This window comes from Balaenoptera physalus (assembly GCF_965194825.1).
Source record: "Balaenoptera physalus genome assembly, chromosome: 12".
Taxonomy (NCBI): Eukaryota; Metazoa; Chordata; class Mammalia; order Artiodactyla; family Balaenopteridae; genus Balaenoptera; species Balaenoptera physalus.
The window spans coordinates 83,524,363-83,545,555 of NC_138897.1; the positions used below are offsets into that span (position 1 = coordinate 83,524,363).

General features: G+C 43.8%; 1 long non-coding RNA gene across 1 annotated transcript in view; it reads left to right on the plus strand.

The window, feature by feature from the left end:
- The window catches only part of LOC309639537, a 220,481-nt gene extending 207,185 nt beyond the window's left edge, over positions 1-13,296 (plus strand). The window contains exon 4 of the long non-coding RNA XR_014251716.1: positions 10,899-13,296. This is a non-coding gene — a long non-coding RNA (uncharacterized lncRNA). The remainder of the gene's footprint in view (positions 1-10,898) is intronic.
- The last annotated feature ends 7,897 nt before the right edge of the window (positions 13,297-21,193 follow it).

The window sequence follows — 21,193 nt, forward strand, 5'->3', positions numbered from 1 at the left end:
AATATGAAGATGAAATTTACCTCCAGCAAATATACCCAGAGTTTCCTAATAAACACTCTGGCCAAAGGAAAAGAAAAAAAAAAAAAAAACAGTCAACAGAAATATGTTGGAGAGCTGAATTAATATATTTAGGTCTAGCTTGGTGCTCTTTGTGGCTTATGCTGAGGAGAAACTTTCCAACTCTCATGAAATATGCTTTAAAAGGAGAGTATACTTTTGAGATGGCCATCAAACTTTGCAGCAAAAGAACGGACTTTGAACATTATGAGGTCTTAGGTCTTATAATATTATGAGTTGTCACATCCTGGGGCAGTCATAGAGATTTCATGGCTTTTACTCTAGAAGACGAGGAATTCCAGGCACGTTTCTAAACTAGTATCTCACCATGAAATACACCTGTCAACGTTCCTGATTCTTTGAAAGATGTGCTTTTAAAAATTATATGCCCCAATGGAAGAAATGTTCCCAAATCATAGTTCTCAGGGTCAGGTTTGTGTAAGAAAGTTTTGGTGAACAAATAATTGAACAGATGCCGGAAAACCTAAGGCTTTCATTTGAGTAGAGGAGAGGGATTTATTAGACCACTAGATTAAAATTCCTGTATTTAAGACATATTTCACAAACACTTAATGGGGTTTTCCCACCCGTTAAGAGCAAACCAAGGGCACAGTGTTACATTTTAATAGGAGCAGTAACTTCACTTCATTTATAGACTAAACTGACAGAAAAAAAAAAATACCAGGGTAGTTCTGGCCAGAGAAAACATGACTTAATACAAGGGCTCAGGCAACATATTAGAAATAAAGATCTGTCTGTAGCCTTGGTAATTTCTTTTCCTTTTTCTATTTTTGAGAGGGGGTGGTGATTTGGAAGAAAAAAATCCTGTGGTTGGTGTCTAATGAAGTTAACACTTCTGGGGCAAGACGTCTATTACATGCAAACGTCATGAATTATAATTACAGAATAACCTATTTACACATGGAGGAACACAGGGTCAAACAGAAAACCCTGCCAAGAATCTCAGCTTTTGCCTGGGAAATACCGGCAACTGGCATAAAGCAAATGGTCTCGGGATGGGGCAAAGGCAGGACGAACAAAGAGATCTGGTTTTAAATCCATACGCTGTTTAGCAAACACACATAAAGAGATTCATCGTGGAGAACCATGGAGATTTATCCTTTTGATAAATTGGCCTCAAAAGAGGAAGAGATATCCCCACATCTGTCTCACGGAATTACAGACTCTTAAACTGCTGGTACAGGTAGAACACAGGTGTAACACTTTTTCAGGGAAATTTGGAAAAATCTGTACTAAAACCTTAAATAATACGAGTACCCATCTCTAGCAGTACATCCTAAGGAAATAATTAAGCAATCTTCCAAAAAGATACACATTTACATGCAAGGATGTTTATCGTAGAGCTGTCTACAGGTGTAAAGTATTGGAAAGGAGCTAACTATTCATTGATAGGCAATTGGTTAAGTCAGAGTAATCCACAAATGCGATACCATGTAGCCTTTATGAAGCGTGACATTTATTTATATGTGTTGCTTAGGAAGATGTCTCAATACATTAAGTTTAAATGGCAGGATCTTAAGAAATCCAAAGTATGATTTCATTTTTTTGTTAAAAAATGAATGTATATATGTGTGTATTTTTTTTGAAACAAGATAAGACTAACATCTACAGGACTACCGAAAACAGTTATTCTTTGTAGGTAGAATAACGAGAAAATGTCCAGTTGCTATGTATGTCACATATCCAGATTGCTTGGATTTGTAGACAAATGTAGATCACATTATAATTAGAAAAGGCTCTAAAGATATTGCCGGTAAAGGAAAAGAAAGTCTCTTTCAGAGACTGGATCTCCTTTTCCTCTAGATGCTGAATTCGGACACGCCTACTTTCTAACTTTTGCCAGCTGTTGACACCGGGGGAGTCCATCCTCCACTCTGTAATGTAAGGACATTCCTTTCCTCCTAGGCTGGTGACGAGGATTAGGTGAGGTAATGTTTGTACAAGGCCTGGCCTGGTGCCTGGCACACATAAGGAGCTCAGCTAAAGAAAAGAGTGAGTGCCTTTTCGATCGAACAGGTGCAATGCACATGATATGTACCACGAATGGCCGTAACCAAGGGGATGCAGGAGGATGCCCGCTCGGTATCTTGCCTTCTGCTTGGCACTTTCTGGATGATAAAACAATCTAGTTGATGTGGCATCTCCACTTAAAGCTGGGAGATGGGTAACCATGATTAGTAACATGTCTAAAGCACCTACTGAGTGCCAGGCACTGTTTGGGCTCTTTAATGTGATAAGTCATTTAATCATTCAAATCACTATGGTAGATCAACATTATTATTACTATGCCCAGGTTAGGAAACCAAGGTACAAATAAGTTATGTGACTTGGATAAGGTCTCCCGGCTGCTTAGGGGTGGAGCTGAAACTAGAACCCAGAACTCTGGTTTCGGAACCTGAGCTCTGACCCAGCCAAGCACACCCGCGTCAAATAACTAGGGGTGAGGTCAAGGCTGAAGATGGGAATTCAGAGAAAGGGGCTGGGGCGGGGGGTGTCTGTGGCAGAGGGTCAGCCGCTGAAACCTTAGAAAAGACCAGATGCTCAAATTTGAATGAGTATCAGGATGTCCCAGGGGGGTTATTATAACAGGATAGATGGATTCCACCCCCTGGAGCTTCTGATTCAGTAAGTCCAGGGTGGGGCCTGAGGACCTGCATTTCTAACAAGCTCCCAGGTGGGATGGGGATGGGTCCAGAATCACTTGGCCCTTAGGGCTGCGTAGCAGTCAGACTGGCAGGGAGCAACGGCAAGGCAGGGCAACGCCAGCAGCATCGAAATATGCAGCCCCATTCCTGTTTCTGATTCCACAAAACGTCACATCATAGACGTTTATAAGCAAGTGTTCACTGCTTATAAATACAACCCTATCAATCACCCTTTGATGTCCACATCTGAGTGATGCAGCATTCAAGAAGTGTCTTTCAACAGCCAATCGATGCGATGAAAAGCAACTTCATTTTTTCTCCACATCTTCCCAAAGACATCGCTGAGGACCCAGTTCATCGCTTGCCCGACGTCACTTCCTGTAAATCCTTTACCATCTTTCTCACTCCTCTCCCACCTCATGTGCTCAGGGACTTCTCTCCTCCAAACTCTCCCCAAAAGGCCTCTCTTCAGCCCTGGGGGAAGCATGCATCTCGTTGCCTTCCTCCTACCCTCCCAAATTCTGTGTCAGTAAAGCTCAAAGGACCAGGGTGGCAAGAAAAACACCAAGGAAGTCCCGATCTATGTTATTTTGACTGTTATTGCTACGCAAAATACTAGGAGTCATGAAATCAGGCGGTACATTTTTTTTCTATTTTAGCCAGTTAATTTTCTCAGATAATTCTACCTTAGTAATTTATTTCTGCAAGGCCTACACCTAGTCTATTTTTTGGTTGCTGTAGTCTTTTGGGAATGGAACAAGGGAGGCATAAACTCTACCAAATTCCACAATAAAAGAATTAGGAAATCTCCATAGAAGTTTTTTTTTTTTTTAATAGATTTTATTTATTTATTTATCTATCTATTTATTTATTTTTGGCCGCGTTGGGTCTTTGTTGCTGCGCTCAGGCTTTCTCTAGTTGTGGCCAGCGGGGGCTACTCTTCCTTGCGGTGCGTGGGCTTCTCATTGCGGTGGCTTCTCTTGTTGCGGAACACGGGCTCTAGGCGCATGGGCTTCAGTAGTTGTGGCACGCGGGCCCAGTAGTTGTGGCTCACAGGCTCTAGAGCACAGGCTCAGTAGTTGTGGCGCACGGGCTTAGTTGCTCTGCGGCATGTGGGATCTTCCCGGACCAGGGCTCGAACCCGTGTCCCCTGCATTGGCAGGCGGATTCTTAACCACTGCACCACCAGGAAAGCCCCTGGAAATCTCCATAGAAATGTAAATGATGGAAATTAAAGGGAATTCAAAAGATTAACGAGAATTTTTACATGCAATTTCTGGGAACCTTGATTTATAAAAATAAATGTAGTCTGAGATTTGGTATCATGTTGAAAAATTTGAAAGCTGTAGCCATGTTGTGACTAATCAAATCTTCTTGAATAATAATATTTTGGAAGGGAGAAAGTAGTGCTAATTTTCTCATTGATTTATTTTGGAGAGTCCAGAAAGTAGGTTATAAGTTTCCCAGTCTGTTCCAAAGAAATGTCTTTATTGCCTCCAAATATCAATGGGAAAATGGCCCACTTATTTAAGCTTCAGATCTCCCATCTACTCTTCAGCCAGAGGGCTTTCTTTAATGTTATGCTTTGGAGTTTGACCATAGACTTCCCCAGAGAAAATATTTCTACAGCTAAAAGCAGACTGAAGACCACTGGCAGAGGTCATTTCCATTGTAAAAATACGCATCTCCTGTCCTGGGACTCAACAAAACTATTTTCAATTTTAATGAAAAAAAAAAGGGCATAAACATTTTTATTTTTCCTGACATCTCTCGTGAAGGAAAAAAGAGGATTACTCATCATCGAATTAAACCATGGTTTTGTATCTTTCAGGTTTATGGGAAAATAAGAACTCTCTCTCTCTTGCTTTTACCTCCAAGTCATCACCCCCAACCGCAACAAATCCACAGTCCGTTTGCCCCTGTTCACAGCCCTAAGGATGATGTTATAGAAAGGAGCCGGCTGTCTTCCCTTAGTCTATTTCAAAGATTATACACAAAGCGCTGGTTTCCATATTTCTCTGAATATACCATTACATAAACACCATGCATGAATTCATGTAAACCAGTGGCTTTCAATCCTCACTGTACATCCAAAGCTCCCGGGAGCTTGTAAAAAAATCTAGATTCCCAGCACTCATGCCAGATCTACTAAATAGAAGCTCCAGGGATAAGTTCTGGGCATATTTAAGAAACTAGCACGCTCACAGTTTTCTCGTTCTTTATCCTGAAATGGGATCACAGTCAATACCATGGAGGGAAACTGGCTGCACAAAGTCTGAAGACAAAAGGTTGCTCATCACCCATTCAGACACCAACAGGGAGGCATGTTGGGGCGCCTAGGAGCTACTGAGCATGCTCTTACCCTTGGCACTTAGGTCCTTCCAAGGTCAACATAGTCTAGGGAGCGCCACCTTGGCTGTTTCACTCCATGTCATAGGCTGCCAATTAATTCAGATAAGGCTCTTGGGGAGAGAAGTCATGGTCTCCTTAAGCAGTATTTCCCAAGTGTGGGTTTCCTGTGCAATACCCAGTAGAAAATGGATTTCTGTGGTCAAGTTCAGGACATGCTATTAACACTCATCCCCACTTTAAGAGCCACCATGTACTAAGGCTCTGAAAAGTCCTGCAATAAAGAAATCTGTTTACGCAGCATTCCCCACCCATATTTGATCAAGGCATTCTTTTCCTATCAATATCCCTATCAGTAGCAGAGGGATATGCTTTGGCAAATGCTGATCCATACTGTGAACTGCTGAACACAGGGTCCAATATCCCCCTGGTCTTTGTACTCCTTAAAGCAACCAGAGACAGGAAGGAATCGAGGCAGCATGCAGGGCCAGGAAAGACGTGGGTTGGCCGAAGGGATTTAGAATCATGATAGTAATCAGAGAAGTTGAGTGAAATTGCCTATGTTGTCCCTGAAAGCATCTCAGCCCGGCTGGTGGGCCAATATCCTAATTAGCTAATGGGCAGAGAAGGGTTTTACATGTTTAGAAATGAGGGCTTATCGGATCAGCACTCAAAGATACTTTTTTTTTTTTCAATTGCCATCTTCCTCTAAGAACGTGATTCTTAAACTTTAGCGTGCATCAAATCCCCTGGAGGGTTTCTTAACACACACATTGCTGGGCCTCACCCCCAGAGCATCTGACGTTGTAGGTCTGGAGTGGGATCTGAGAATTTGCATTTCTGATGAGTTTCCAGGTGCTGCTGCTGCTGCTGGTCTGGGGACCACACGTTGGGAGTGAATGTTCTAGAACAACAGAAGAGAGCAAGTGGATAGGAAGTGATGGAGAACGAAGAAAGAACCAAAAGAAGAGAGCGGATAGAAAGGCGAAGGAGGGACAATGGGGAGATGGGGAGAATGAGAGGTGAATGTGGGAAAGGGGAAAGAGACTGAGAGAGGGGAGCTAGGAAGAGGGATGACACTAAAAGAAGGGAGATGAGGGGAGAGAGAGAGAGAGACGGAGATAGAGCTGCTTGAAAAAAAGGCATTACAGTTGTCAAGGTGTCAGTGCTAGAATTTGGGCAAAGGACCAGTGGGAGCTGAGCCTTGAGCGTTTGCGGGGCCACCTACTGTACGTACAGCTAGAAGTTTCCCATCCATACTTGTTGGTGGATATGCCTGGGTTTGGAGTTTCCCAGTCTCGGCTTAGTGACACCAGCTGATCTGGAAGCAAATCTGGCTCCAGCTAAGGGAGAAAGCCATGAAAAAGGAGGACAGAGTTCTCCAGTGGCCTCCTTTTCTCATCTTACCGGCCCCCGTCCTGGGTCTTGTTAGATCCTGGATCTCCTTACCAACTGTCCCCCTGACCCAGGAAAACTGCCAACTCATTCTGGAGCCAACTCTCCCACTCCAGGCATTCCTGCTCCCCGCTGCTGGCCGGAACACATCCCCCAGCCAACCCATGCCCAGGAGTTCCCAGAGCTCCCCTTTGAGGCCATGCTGGTCCTCATCCCCCAGGTCAGACAAACACAATGCAGTCTTGAGGGTCAGAGGAGACCCCACCAGGGGCTGCTGAGGAAATTCACATATTCCTGGGGCTGCCTTCCCAGCAAGGAAATCTGTAGCATCAGAACCTGGGGCCACCTCCACGTGAGGAAATCCGAGTGGGTGGAGAGAAGCCGGAGCTTAGCTATGTCACCTGGTTCAAAAGAGACACGCACCGGTCCCTGGAGATGCAGTGTGTTGTAGCGACGGTGGGATAAACAGGCTGAGGAATTGTAGGCTCAGCCCGGGAAGCCAGCAGGGGTGGCAGTGCCTCTCTCCCCTGGAGGTGCAAGAAATCTTCCCTATAAATCAAGGAAATTAAATAGAGTGCAGGGTTTAGAGGCATTGCTCAAACTCCTAATCCGGATCCCAGGGTTGCTGAAAGGACCGCCACGCCCAGCCAGAAGAAAACTGTTTCACAGGCTTTACTCTCCCAGGAGCCCAGCGAGGAGGCTGGACCCAGTGACAATTCAACTGGTGGAGCTTCTTTGCAATCCCAGGGCAGAGGAACGCTGGAAAGGAACTCAGAGACCCTTTCCTCTTCCTGCAGAGAAACTGAGGCCAGATGCAGAGAAGGAACTTGTACAAAGGCATTCGGGATTACACAGGGATTAGTTACCATCTGAATCCACAGGCACACACAGCTGCACCTGCAGGTGGCAACTGGAAACTGCGTCAGGGGACAGTTCACAAGGGGTTTGCTTTTAGAACCATGAGCCTGTGCAGAGTAATGCAGGGCAACAGAGCAAAGCTCCTACTTGAGGCAGGATGCATCTATAAAATGAACAAGCAATTGCCAAACACACTTCTTTTCCTATTGCAAAGTTAGGCAAGCACATGTATCACTTTTTTGGAAAATGTAAGATGTTTCAAATAAGCAGGCAAGCAAAAGCAAACCCTACCACGAGGAATGGCTTCAGATTTTTGAGCATTTCTGATGCATCGGACAGGAGACCAAGCCCTTTCCTTCAGTCGTGTCACTTAATCCCCACAAGTGCCAAAAGGAAGTGCTTTGGTTGCAGCCATTTTTCAGATAAGGAGAGTAAAGCACAGAGAGGTGAAGGTGATTGCTCAGAATCAAAATCTAGCCTCTCTGTGCTTTTCACTTAATTCTCTCAAATGAGCCTATTTCAGCGACAGAAATTATTCTTCTACGACATCACTTTTAATGGCTGCCTACAATTCGGTGGTAGAATAGACACAGTATCTTTGATGGCAGGACTGCAAACTTTTTCTTTAAAAGCCAGAGAGTCAATACCCTCTCCTCTGCAGACCCCTGGTCTTGTCACAAGTCCTTGGCTCTGCCTTTGTAGCAGGTGAAAGCAACAACAGGCAATACATAAACCGTGGGCATGGCTGTGTCCCAATAAAACTTCATTTACAAAATCAGGAGGTGAGCTGGATTTGGCCTGCGGTCTGTAGTATGCCTCGTTTGCCATCCCATGCCCTACAGCACTGCCAGGACCTTGTTATCAATGCGTAATAATAACAGTCGTTACTGCTGTTGTTATTGTTGTTGTTATACAGTATAACAAAATAGCTGTGACAAGATAGGGTCTTGTATCTGCAAGCCAACTCATCAGGCACAGACAGCAAATCCTGGAGAGCAATGATTCTCAAGCTGTGTTGTGTTTGAGAATCTATGGAGCTTGTTAAAAATGCAGGGGGGGGACCCCACCCGGGGGGGGACCCCACCCCAGAGAATCTCATACAGACAGGCTGCATTAGGGCCCAAGAATCTGAAATTTTAATGAGCACTCTTAAGGTGGTCCTGATGAGGAGGCTGGGGGGCCACATTTAGGAAAACACTTCTAGATGGGTCATGGGCTGGAAAGCGAGAAGAGACGTCTTGGGGGAGACAGGCCAGCATTTGGAGTAGGGAGGAACAAGGTGGCACCCCTAGCAGGATAGCTCTTGGGGCCTTGTGAGGATCTCCCTGGAAGGGATGGTGACACGGTTGAGTGGTAAAAAGAACAGACCACTAGAAAAGCATCTACTGTGTGCCAGGTGATTCCCATGGGTTAACTCAACAACTCAGGTCCCTTTCTCCCAGATTAGAATGGTGACAGGAGGAGCAGAGCTTGCCTAAGACGCTCAGCTTGCCGGCATCAGTCTGTAATGTTGCCACTTAGTCACAGAACCTGAACAAGGACCTGAGTTTGGAAGATTGGGACACAGAGGACGAACCAAGCTCAGAATGGAGGAGGGCCTCATGGTGTTGGAGGCTCAAATAGGTCCGTACGGGGAAAAGCTGGGCTGCCCAAAGATCTCTGGATTCTGTTGATGGGCTGATTTCCCAAGGGCCTCTAGGGTAAGTTCTAGAATTTCCAATTCCAGGCCAGGGAGAATTGATTCTCAGAATCAAGGTCACATGACCCACTCTACCCACAATGCACCTGCATCAGGACTCAGGCTCCTGATGCCTGACTCACCTGCTGTGGTTTGGCCAAGAGATCCCAGCAACTTTATCCTTTCCCTCGGTGGCTACACATCTGTATACAGTTGGCACTTAATAAATGCTTGCTGATTTCCTCTGGTACCCAAATCATTTTCCTTTCTCTCTTACAGTGTTTTAGCACTGAGAGTCATGCAAGCAAAGATTTACTGTAGGTTTGTCATGGTTGGACACCTTCTGTACTAAGTGTGCTACATTCACGGAAAATAATTCAATCTTCAAGCATCCTGGTGGTAACCATGAGATAATTTGTGTGTATTTTGCAGAAGTTCTGTGTCTGCAAAACGTTATACTCATTCTAGAGAGGTCTGAGCCAAGTCTCAGGAGGGTTAAGTGATTTTTTTTTCCCCCAAAATTGTAGAGTTAAGAGGTAGAGGAGGTAGTATTTGAATGATTTGTTTGACCTATTTAACCACCATGTCACAAGCCTCTCTAGTTTCCAAACATTCTCTCATGTGTGCTCTCCTTTGCTCCACAGAAGTCTGTGGCTCGTTAGGGTCAGGTGGTGGTTCTTCAGAGTGTGACTTCTAGACCAGGAGCGTCCACAGCACCTGAACTTGTTAGAGGTGCAAATTCTCAGGCTCTTTCCCAGATCCAGTGACTCAGAAACTTGTGAGGAGGACCACCCAGCAGCTTGTCCAAGGATACACAGGAAGTGGTAGTAGGGCTGCCTCTTAACACCATTGTTCGGGGTTTCTCATCAGAATCGCCTGGGAGACACTGCTTTTCCCTAGACCTTATAACTCCAGAGCTGGAGCCCCAGAATCTGCATTTTCACAGACTCCCAGGAGACTCCAGAGTTTGCAAATTACCTCCAGAACTTCCACTGGACTAAAATCACACAGCACATTCCTCTTCCCACTGCCAAATTTCCTTCTTTCCTTTGTCCCCAGACTCCCTAGGCAGGGTACAAACTACTTATATACAAATAACCAGTTGTAGAGAGAGGCTTAGTTTGGTGCAGGGAAATCAGAAGAACCCAGGTACCCTGCCTTACACCTCTGAGTTCTTAAGCTGTTTCATTAAAAAAAAATTACAAGTCATCCACAGATGTTTATTGTATGACTTTCAAACACTATAGAACTTTATAGATTTCTTAAAAGTGAAAGCTGTTTTTCTCCCGACCCTTACCCCCATATCCAGACCACCCTCAATTACTGTTAACAGTCTGGTGTGTAGCTTTCCAGACATTTAAAATTCGTATTTAAATATATATATGCACATGTACACTCAGATGATAATTCAAAACAGAAATGGGACTATATTATTCTTATCATACTGTGGCACAACCCTCTTAACAGGATATTGTGTACATACTTCTCTGTGTTTGGTGTGTTTTTCAGGGCATACATATATAGCCCCTTCTTGCTAAAGGATATAGGGTATTCCACTTCCGGAAGTATCTTAATTGAATTAATTAGCCTCCAATTGATGGAGATTTTTGTAGCCTTTATTTTTCACTCTTACAAAATGTGGAACCCTAAACATGGTCAATCACCTTGAAGAGGAAATCCTGGGTTCCTGCCTTCTGTCCACTTGACGATCCTATTCTATCCTTTTCCAGCCAGACTTTTCTACGCCTAAGAGAAAAACTGACACAGAATGACAGCTACTTATTGTCATTTCTGTTTTGTTTTTTTTTCCTACCCGCTTCTCGAGGATAGGGGAAGGTAGAAAACTGAAATGAAAATTTTTTCTTTTCTTTTCTTTTTTTTTTTTTTTTGCCAAGGTGGGATGACTGGCATGAATGCCAATTTGAGCTTCAAGGTGGACACTCTGGGGTGCTACTGTCCATACCATTTTTCGAGGGAGGGGAGCTGCTTTTCCTGCTTGAAAGATGTGGCCGTAGGCAGAGACAGGGTAAGTGGGTGACTTTTCCCAGGTTGAGCAGGAATCATGACAGAGACTGGGTTAGCTGCTCTCCATTGCTTGGTGTCCTTTTTCTTTCTTTCTTCCTTCCTTTCTTCCTTCCTTTCTTTTTTTTTCTTTCCTTCTTTCTTTCCAGATGAACAATAATTATAATTTCATTTTTATTTCCCAATTTAACTTCTAGTATGAAGCCCCACTTGCCAGAAATTAATCTCATTCTTTTTTAAAAATTTAATTTAGTTTTTTGGCCACACTGCGCAGCATGCAGGATCCTAGTTCCCCGACCAGGGATCGAACCTGCGCCCCCTGCACTGGAAGCGTGGAGTCTTAACCACTGGACTGCCAGGGAAGTCCCAATTTCACTCTTTTTTGATGTTCTGCAGCCTCTTCCTTGAAGCTGATTCTGAAATCTGGAGTCTTTATATAATGGCAAGGTATGGGATGGAGATGGAATTGAATTTACCAATTGAATGTATTACATTTATTCAATGTAATCTGTTGATGGGGGCATCCATCAAGAGTGAAATCTTCCTGTATGGCTTGCTGTTATTTTCTGAGGTCCCTCCAATCCCATGTGATTTCAATATAAAAGCTGCACTGCCGGGGGCTTCCCTGGTGGCGCAGTGGTTGAGAATCTGCCTGCTAATGCAGGGGACACGGGTTCGAGCCCTGGTCTGGGAAGATCCCACATGCTGCGGAGCAACTCGGCCCGTGAGCCACAGTTACTGAGCCTGCGCGTCTGGAGCCTGTGCTCCGCAACAAGAGAGGCCGCGATAGTGAGAGGCCCGCGCACCGCGATGAAGAGTGGCCCCCGCTTGCTGCAACTGGAGAAAGCCCACGCACAGAAACGAAGACCCAACACAGCCAAAAATAAATAAATTAATTAATTAAAAAAAAAAAAAAAGCTGCACTGCCACCCCCTCACCCTCCCCCAGCTCCCTATGACTCAGTCCCCTACTCATCCCTGAGTCATTCGAGAATGGAAATCATGAGTAAAACCTGGCTTTCACCCAGGTGGTGACAGAGCACGTCCAGAAAATCAGGGATTCCCCATTCTGCCAGGGAGCCGTGAGTGGAGACAGCCGATTCTCCATGGTCAGGAGGGAGATGTTTCAAAGCTCCAGGCCGCTGGGTTTGGCAGGAGAGCCTGTTGTTTTGGGAAACTCTGCATTGTAACACTTGTGAGAGAACAGAACTGTCTTCAAGGCAAGAGAAATAACAGCTGAAATAGACAATGCAACAGTGGTGAGCTGTGACCTCACGTCCCATTGGGGTCATCCTCTTAATTATCCATATGTTAAAAACCCATTTCTCTTCTTTATCAATAATAATAGCTAATTTTGTTGTTATTGTTGTTGTAAAAACAGCTACTCTGTTTGGGGCACTTAGAATGCTTTATTCCCTCCAATCCTTAGGACAACACTTTTGATGGGCATTGTTGTGATCTTTATTGTAAATTAAGGAAACTGAGGCTCAGAAAGGTTAATAAGCACTTTGTTACACAGTTAAGAGAACATGGCCCCCAGGGCTGGTGAATGATTGTGGTAAGCACAGAATTAATAGTCCCAATGCACATGAACAATCATTACTAAAAAGGGACAAATGCTTCTGGCCTCAAAGCTTGTATTAGTTAACTACTGCTGTGTGACAAATGACCCCAAATATCAGTGGCTGAAAACTACAGACATCTATTATCCCACAGTTTCTGTAGGTCAACCATCTGGGAGCAGCTGAGCTGGGCAGTTCTGGCTCAGGGTCTCCAGTGAAGTTGCTGTCAAGTTGCCAGCTGGGCTGCAGTCTCATCTGAAAGCTTGTCTTGGGGAAAATCCATTTCCAAGATCACTCATGTGGCTGTTGGCAGGAGGCTTAGCCCTCATCAAGTGGGTCCCTCTATAGGGCTGCCCCCAAAATGGCTTCTCCCAGAGCAAATCATGAGAGAGAGAGAGAGAAAGAAACAGGGAGAGAGGAACTGCAATCTCTTTTCTTACCTCATCTCAGAAGTGATACATCATCACTCTTGCTGTATGCCACTGGTCACACAGATCCACCCTGGTACAATGTGTGAGGGGACCATAGAAGGGTAGGATGCTGGTGGATGTCCTGGAGGCTGGCTGCCACATAAGGATGCATCTCATTACTAGAAAGTCTTCGAGGTCTTCATGCAATACAGCACGTCTGAGGGCTCAGTATCCTTTGCTTCTTTTTCCTCTCCATCCACCACTTGGACCAAATTCAGATGTATTAAAAAAAAAAAGAAAGGGACGCTTCTCATCAAAGTGTGGGGAGATTCAATCTTGATTCTTCACAAGAACATCACCCAGCAGACTTCCTTCCTGTCAACTCAGTCTGCTCAGCAAATGAGCAGTTTACATTATCCTTTCCCTCACCCTCTTGAATCCAGGATGCTGGTTATTCCAACTCTGCCTCCATCACTCTGCCCCCCATCTCAAAACCAGCTCTCCACCCTGCTTGACCTCTCTGTCTCAGAGGCTGAACCATGTAGACTATAAGACCTGCATTCCCTTGACACTGGATTTCAATTGAGTTTGCCCAACAGGAAGCGCCAGCAGGATATCGGAGGATGGAGAGAGAGAGGGGTTGCAGTGACAATGCCTCTATCCCCTCTCTGCTTCTGCATCATCATTCTGAGAATGGTTGTGGCCCTCCATGTATACACCTCTTATTGGGCAGCCCCACCCCACCCCCCGGCTCCAACTCTCACTGGACCCTGAGACCTTCATTTTCCTCCACTGCCCCTTCGGTTCCAGGGTTGTTAACAACTTCCTGCTGTTGGAAATCCCTGAGTCCTTTACCATCCCCTTCTGGTTCTTTTTATCAGGCTCACACCTCTGTAAATAACCCCTTTAGAAATGTCTCTGAGTGTAACCATCTGAATGGAATTCTTTTTTCTGCGGGGAACCAGGCTCATAGAGAATGAAATGGCCTCTGACTTCCACACCTTTATTTCCTCACATTTTGAGACAATCCTTTAACTATGTGCCATTGTAGAGAAGGGCATAGGGCTTATTTTAGGAGACACAGGACTTGAGAATCCTTGAGCCATATTAGGGAGTATAAATACGTTGGATTTATATGGCCGTGACCATGACAACTGCATCACTCCACTAGTGTCATCAAGAATTTTATGGACGTTTAATGTAGAATGCATGCGTGTGGGCTTTCAAAGGATTCCCAGCAGATGATTACTTAAGGCACTGAGATTTGAGGAGCCTGAGGCAGTTCTTCCTCACCCCCAAAATGCTACCATCCTACCAAAATTGATCACAGTTTGCTCTCTGGGTCATAGAACGCTGTGTATGGCATCCTCTTTATTATACTTTTTAAAATAAGAGTCTTTATTGGTTTTTCTTTCTGGGGAAGGATAGTTAAATAAATCCAGATTTTAAAACTCCTTTTCTGGGGCTTCCCTGGTGGCGCAGTGGTTGAGAGTCTGCCTGCCAATGCAGGGGACACGAGTTCCAGCCCTGGTCTGGGAAGATCCCACATGCCGCGGAGCAATTAGGCCCGTGGCCCACAATTACTGAGCCTGCGCGTCTGGAGCCTGTGCTCCGCAACGAGAGAGGCCGCGATAGTGAGAGGCCCGCGCACCGCGATGAGGAGTGGCCCCCGCTTGCCGCAACTAGAGAAAGCCCTCGCACAGAAACGAAGACCCAACACAGCCATAAATAAATAAATAAATAAACTACATTCCTTTAAAAAAAATAAAAAATAAATAAATAACTAAATAAATAAAACTTCTTTTCCCCACTTTGATGATGGAGCCCACCTCCATCTGCACCAAGAAACATCACAGCTGAAGACCACTATAGGATGCTTCCCACTCCTGATGGGTCCCTGGTATACAATCTGGTTGGCCCAGGATGGGGGCTGAGGGCTGGCTTGTCCCTGATTCTGTGACTGCCTTCGCGACTGCCACGTCCAGAACACCCCGCATCCTTACAGATAACTGACTTCCCGAGTCCTGACCGACTCTTAGGATCCCTATCTCCTTGCTGAGTGACTCCACTCATTTATGTATTTGTTCATTTATGTGTGTATTCAACAACTACTTATGGACTCTGGTGGTTCTAAGCACTGGAGAAATAACAGTAGCCAAAATGGACATTATAGTGACACTAAGTATAAGTAACTTATGTAGCATGTTTGAAAGGGATGAATAAAGCAGGGTGGAATGGAGTGGGAGGTATGGATGAGGTTGGGGTTTTAAATGGGATGGTCAGAATAGGCTTCCGTGAGGTGACATTTGAGCAATCTGTTGGGAGTGAGGGAACGTCCCAGCCTGCTATCCTGGGGAAGAGTGATCCAGGCAGAAGGACAGCTTATGCAAAGGCCCTGAGGTGGCAACCATAGGTTAGAGGAACAGCAAAGAGGACTGTGTGTCTGGAGGGGAGGGAAGGGAGGGAGGGAAGGAGAGGTGTAGGAGATGAAATCAGAGAACAACAGGTGGAGGGTGAGGAATGATGGAGCCTTTCGGTCATAGTAAAAAAATTGATTTTTATACTATTTAGTCTAATGAAAAAGAAGATTCAGTGAAACACTTCCCGAAACACTCTCTGTACATTTATGGAAGTGCTGAACCCAGAAAGGGGCTAAAGCATCTTTCCACTTTGGGGAGAAGAGCTGAAATCTTTATGCAGATAAAGCAAATAGGAAGTCTCAGCTGGTCCATGTACGAATGCACACATGTGAGCGTGCGTGCACGCGCACACACACACACACACACACACACACACACACAGCATACTCTCCTAGAAACAAGAGTGATATAAATAGAGAAATGGCGATGGTAGCAGCCTGGAGCCTTGGGCTGATGTCTGGGGAAGCCGCAGCACTAATGCTAATGAATTCTGATGATTTGGAGCAGTCATTAAACTAATAAACCCATCTGCAAATTAGCACAGCGGCTGCAGCCAGCGAACATTTAATCAAGCTGCCTTCATTATTTTAGACACGGCACACTTGGCGGAAGTGACTGTAGGAGACATGATCGGGGACCTTCATCTGATGATTTTATCACTTGCCTGCCAGAGCGTGAAGGAGTCGGTGTCATGAAGTTGCTCTGTTGGTTTTTTCCCTGCCAGAAGGGAATGCCTGGGAAGGCCAAGCCTTCTTTTCCTCTCTAATTACACAATGCCCTTCTTTTCACAAATACCTTGTGATGCATTCATTATTTACTGTTTTGAGTTTACTTCTTAAGTTTTGTTATTTGACCCCCATCTTCTAAAGGAGTGTCTTTGCTTTGGTTCCTCCCATTTTCTCCCCACCTCTCTCTTCTCCCCAAACTTGATTCCCGCCCCCAACCTCCCCTGCCTTTTCTCAGTAACTCAGTCCTTGAAAACCTCAGGTCAGGCAATTCCCAGCATGAGTAGGGAGGATGGTGGGGTCCCAAGAGGGTCCTGATTCCTCTCTTGAAATGTCCAGCCAAATTCCTCTTCGTCACCTGTCCCCTCGTCCCCCGAAATGCCACCCTTGCTGACCAGTTCGCTTTATTATCTGTTATCTAATTAGATTAGGGTGACCAACTTGTCCAGGATTTCCTGGGACTTTCCTAGTTTGAGCAAAGGAAGTCCCACATCCAGGGAAAGCCCTTAGTCCCTGGCAAACTTGGATAGCTGGTCATCACGTCAGAGAGTCACCACCATTTCTGTCTCATATTGGGCTTGTGCTTCCCGGGTGTAATTTGGCTTCACGTATAATTTTTATTATTGATAAAGGATGAAATGTTAACAGTTCCTAATAAGTCTCTTTCTCTCTCTCTCTCTCGCTCTTCCTCTCCCTCTCCCCCTCCCACTCTCTCTGTCTCTGTCTCTCTCCTTCTCTCTCAATCTGTGTGTGTGTGTGTGTCTCTCTCTCTTTCTCTGTCTCTGTCTCTATCTCTATCTCTCTCTCTCCCACACACACACTAGCCTCTAACCCACTGTATTTTAAAGTAGGTGGACTTTGGCTAGAGATTATGGTTAGATGTATTCAGTTTTTTAACTGAAGTATAGTTGATTTACAATATGGTGTTAGTTTCAGGTGTACAACAAAATGATTCAGTTATATACATATTTCTAAAGATTATTTTCCATTATAGATTATTACAAGGTACTGAATATAGTTCCCTGTGCTATACAGTAAATCCTTGTTGTTTATCTATTTTATATATAGTGCTGTGTATCTGTGAAGCCTATACCTAACTTATCCCTCCCTCTGCTTCCCCTTTGGTAACCACGAGTTTGTTTTCTATGTCTGTGAGTCTATTTCTGTTTTGTATATAGATTTATTTGTATTATTTTTTAGATTCCACATATAAGTGAGATCGAGATTTATTCAGTTTTGCAAACTTATGATTACCAAAGGGGAAAGGAGGGGTAGGGATAAATTAGAAGGTTGGGATTAACGTATACACACTACTCTATATAAAGTAGATAACCAACAAGGGCCTACTGTACAGCACTGGGAACTATACTCAATATTTTGTAATAACCTCTAAGGGAGAAGAATCTGGAAAAGAATAGCTATATATACATATACATATAACTGAATCACTGTGTTGTACACCTGAAACTAACACAACATTGTGAATCAACTATACTTCAATATAAAATAAAAATTTACAAAAGGACAAAGTGAAAATAAAGAATCAGAAAAAGAATAGCTATATATACATATACGTATAACTGAATCACTGTGTTGTACACCCGAAACTAACACAACATTGTGAATCAACTATACTTCAATAAATCAAAAGAAAAAAATTTATTCAGTTTTGAATCCTCTGAAAGTTTGCGTGAGATGTGTGTATGTGTGTGTGTGAGAGAGAGAGAGAGAAAGAGAGAGAGGGATGGGGGGAAGGGAAAGGGAAAGATATTGCATATTTTTTTTCTAAGAAGAGGTTCAAACATTCATCAGGTTCTCAAAGGGGTTTGTAACCCAGAAAGGTTAAGAACCGTGGCCCTGGGACATCCTGAAGTAAGGATGGGGGTGAAAGAAAACACAGCCAGAAACAGAATCTCAGCCTCCCCATCTTCTGTCTTTCCTTCTTTGCTTCTCTCTCCTCTCTTTTCTTTCTCTCTCCTTCTCACTTTTGTTCTATTCTTCTCTTTTCATCTTCTCTCTCTCTCTCATCTCCTCCCTCACCCTGTCTTCCTCTCTCTGCTTCTCTCTGTATCTGTTTCTCTCATCAAGAGGATTAAATGAGCGAATGTACAACGCCTGGCTTCTGATAATATTCAATCAAATGTTTTGTTATGTTTGTTACCATGCCTGGTAAATTCCATAAACCCGGTTGCATACAACACCCTGATTTTAAAAAGATTCAAATTGCCTTTCCTGAGTGCATGGGTGGAAGGAAGGATGGGTTCCCAGCTGGGAGGTGCTGACGTGCCCTTGTTCAGATACGGAGAGGGAGGCGTAGGGAGCTTGAACGTCACGTTCAGGATGCCGCAGGGGTCATCCTCGGTGGTCCCTGGCCTCATTCCCAGGCCTGCCTGGCACCAAACGCTTCCTTCTTAGGCCCTAGCCTAGATGGCTTGAGGGGAACTCCTGAACTTCAGTTTTTCCTTATTACAAAAAGATGGATAATCCCTGTGTTTTCTTCCTAATGGGAGGATTTGGGATGGAATGAACAAACATACTAGGGAGCATTCTCTGGAGGCAAAGAACATGGTGAAGAGTCTGGTCATCACTGTGCTTACCCTCAGGTATTTCCTTTCCTCTGCCTTGGATAGAAATGGAAAGTGTGTGTGTGTGTGTGTTTCCTTCTGCTGAACCATCTCCCCATACTTCCCCGAGGCAGTGGTCCTATGGAGGCATAAGAGGGATAGTGGAAGAGGGAACATTCATCCTACAAAAAAAAGAATTCAAAGCTAATCGCTATTCTTACCTTTGCAAACACTTCTGTCAGGTTGGAGGCTCAGGGAATCAGGGCACGAAGCTGCAGAGAGTAAGTAAGTAAATAAACACACCATTTGAAGATGATGAAGTGGTTGACAGGACCCTCGCTGTGGGTGGGTTAATTGATCAATATTTGCTGAATTCTTGTATTAGATGCCATCCTGAGTCTTTAGAAGATGTCGTTCTTGCTGCAGAGATAATGGAAAAGGTCTTTAGAAAGCCAAGCCTCCTGTCCAGACATGTTGCAGTTTATTCCTTTTCTGAAACGATAATGCCAGTTATTATTGATTGAGCATTCAATGGGTGCCAGGCATGCCATGTGCATTACTTCATTGAATTCCCATGTTGGTGTCCACAAGGAAACTGAGAGTCAGAGAGGCTAAGTGACTTACCTGCTGGAGCTCAGCTTTCTGTGCCTTTCTGCAGGTGATCTGCAGGTCACCCTTTGTGTAAGAAGGGACCAGGTTATGCTGCAGTAACAAACATCCCCCAAATCCCAGCAGGTGAAAGCAACAAGGACTCCTTTCTTGTTCATCACAAGTTGAGTGAAGGGCTCCACCCCATGTCATCCTCACTTTAAGAACAAGGATAATGGAAGAGCTATCATTTGGAATAGTGACACTCACAACAGCAGGAGAAAAAGATCTCTGCGGAGGTCTCACACCAGCAATTAGATGCTCCAGTGAGGAAGTGATGCATGTCACTTCTGTTCGAAGTTCATTGTCTAAAATTAGTCACACCATCCCACCTAATCACAAGGAGGACACGGATTGCCTACAAGTTTAGGAAAGATGGGAGGCAAGAATGTTTGGTAAGTGTCAGTAAAACTATCACGACCTGCCTACAAAACCATCCATCAAGGGCTTAACCAGCACTTCTTAAGCAACTAACACCAAGTGAGGTACTATGGGTGGTATTTAACAATTCTTTGCTCCCTCTCACGTGAACTCTGGTTACTTCAACAATAAAAAAGGAAAATATGCAAACAACAGCTCATGCACGCACACACACAAAAAGCACATCAAAAGTTTTGCAACCTTAAAATATGCAGTAATTACAAACGAGCTTTTGGACTTATGCAAAATTTGAATTGCACAAGACTTTCCAAAATAAAACATTGCATAAGCTGGGAGTGTCCTTGTGTTATAAATGGAGATCATTCTGTATGCAGAGTTTTTGCATACTGCTCTTCTTTTCTTATCATTTTGTGCTCACAGCTGTCTGTATCTTGGATTTTACAGACTATATCATTTTCTCAGGCTATAATATTCTATTGATACCATGTATTTAACCAATCATTTCTGTTGAATATTTAGTTTGGTTTCAACTTTTAGTTTTTGCTATTATTTTCAACAGTACAGTGACTAAGCAGGTAGGAAATATTTCTGCACATTCCTATTTATTTCTTTGTAACAAATGCCTAGAAGTGGAATTAGCCACAGAATACAGTGTCAAAATACTATCATAAAGCTGTGCCAGTTCAGAATCCCATCAGCTTTATTTGAATGTTCATTTCATCAGAGCTTCACAAGAATGGGAAATAGGTTTTAATTGTAAATTTGAGAGTAAAATATAGGATTGCAATGATAGCTTGCGTTTCTTTGGTAACTAGTGTGTGGGAATTTTTAAAAAATATTCATTAGTGAATTTTTCCTTCCCTATCATTTATTAGTCCATGTCCCTGTTCCATTTTATTTTCCTTTTGAGCTTTAGGGCTGTGCTTATTCTATGATGACTTTATGTAAAAGAGCGCTTAATCCTTTGTTTAACATGTATGTAGCTAGAGTTCCTTTCAATGTGTCTCTTGTCTTGTAGTTGTCATTTTAAAAAGACATTGTGGGATTGTGGGAGATCTGAATTGGTGGGAACTTTACGGGAGCAATTTGACAAAATGTAGCCAACAATTTGAAAATTTAATACTCCTTCATGAAACAATTCCACTTCTAGGAATTTTTCTTAAGGAAATCCACAGGAATGTGGAAAAATACTTAGGTATTAGGTTATTCCTTGCTGTGTTGCAAATGATAGCAAAAAGAGGTCTTTATTTTATTTAATGAGACTTACCCAATCTGTCTTCCTCTATGTTTCTTTTTTATTGTGTTGGTAAATATTAAGTCTCAGCTGCTGCACTAAGAGAGACAAAGATGTCATTTTAATATTCTTTGAGGGTTTTTTTTTTCCCTAGCTAAAAATTGTGTATGGGTGGTTGAGTAAATAGATAGACAGACAGGTGAACAGATAGATAATAGAGGATGG